The sequence below is a fragment of the Limulus polyphemus genome, unplaced genomic scaffold (assembly GCF_000517525.1).
Source record: "Limulus polyphemus unplaced genomic scaffold, Limulus_polyphemus-2.1.2 Scaffold4159, whole genome shotgun sequence".
Lineage (NCBI taxonomy): Eukaryota > Metazoa > Arthropoda > Merostomata > Xiphosura > Limulidae > Limulus > Limulus polyphemus.
Genome location: NW_013669769.1, coordinates 20,512 through 21,923, shown reverse-complemented (window position 1 = coordinate 21,923; position 1,412 = coordinate 20,512). Strand labels below are relative to the sequence as shown.

Sequence of the window (1,412 nt, the reverse complement as noted above, 5' to 3'; positions counted from 1 at the left end):
TAAGTGTATTGGTAAAGTTATATTCAGAAAGAATAAACCAGTTTTATTAAGTAAGGACTTGTGTCGCTAAAGTTTCGTCGGAACGAAGTTACGGAAAATCAATTAACAAACGGAGACATAACAGTATTATATTAACTTATCCATAACACCTTGACAGTCCTTTTGGTTTCTCAAGCACAATAGAGCTTAAGGGTCTGTGTCAATCAAGAATCTTTTCTTTTTAACCAACCAGGAAATATTTTCAATTTTCTTTTTCATACAGCAAATTACCCAACTTCAGATACATCAATTTCCTGTCCATGTAAATTCACTTTCCAGAAGCATAGAATAATACATTTATCCTAAGACATTAGATCTCTCTATCCAACTTGGCTCGCATCTGTATAAAAACAAAATATAGGGATCTCATAGCACAAGATACAGCATACTGGTTTGACTTTTCTAAAGAAGCACAACAAAAATGTTGGTTTACTGAAACCACCTGTAACACATAGTTTTTAGGTCATAAAGTGGGTTAGCTATTATTCCAAAATTCTTTAAAAGTGATGGAAACAGGTGCATTAATGTAAGAATTGTTATATCTTTTTTTGCACATTCTATGGAATAGGCCAGTACTTACTTTGAGAACAAGGAACTTCATCTCTTCAGTCTCAAATTGTCATTTTTATGAATTATGTTTTTAGATTATAATGATGAAACAATTTCAAAGTACATTTGTGATGTTTTCCTCAAAGGAAAAAATAGTGAACAATTATTCAAATATATCAGAGTTCCTTAACCAAGACCACATAATATGGACTTTAGTTAAAAACTATAATCTCCATCTGGGTCTCAACTGGCAGTTGTTGCCTGCATACAATGTTTGATATCTTACAGAAATAACACTTTCTCCATTTCTAGGTGGAAATCAACATCACATTTATCAATTCCCAATACAATATCATCAGAACAACACATACTATAACACACAAGATGACTTCATGTACGTGTCCATTGTCTGACAACTCAGTAGTACCTACAATGTCACCAAGTTAAGAAAAATGCAGTTTGGCAGTTTCTATATAAGTCATATAATATATTCTACTGTTTCTTACATTCCTAAGATTAAAAATTTATTAATGCTATCTTGCTTCCATCACAACAGTTGACCTACTACTAACCCTTCTTACTGCCTGTTGGTTCCTATTTTTAACTCACGAAGTTCCGTAGCAGAACCGGATTGCTCTTTGGCAGTTTCATGCAATATGACCACTCTCTCCGTAGTTGAATTTTATTTAAGTGTAAACATGATCTTTTCCCATTTCTTTACACATTTACAAGACTTGTTGGAAACGTTGCCATCTGAGCTCTGTTTCAGAGAACAGTCCTTTATTTCATAGGATGACTAAAGCTTTCTGTTTTGAAGAATTTTA

General features: G+C 32.9%; 1 protein-coding gene across 1 annotated transcript in view; it reads right to left on the bottom strand.

Moving 5' to 3' along the window:
• Positions 1-1,412, bottom strand: part of LOC106470685 (acyl-CoA synthetase short-chain family member 3, mitochondrial-like) — a 26,949-nt gene that overhangs the window by 5,445 nt on the left and 20,092 nt on the right. The gene's annotated exons all lie outside the window — the stretch shown is intronic.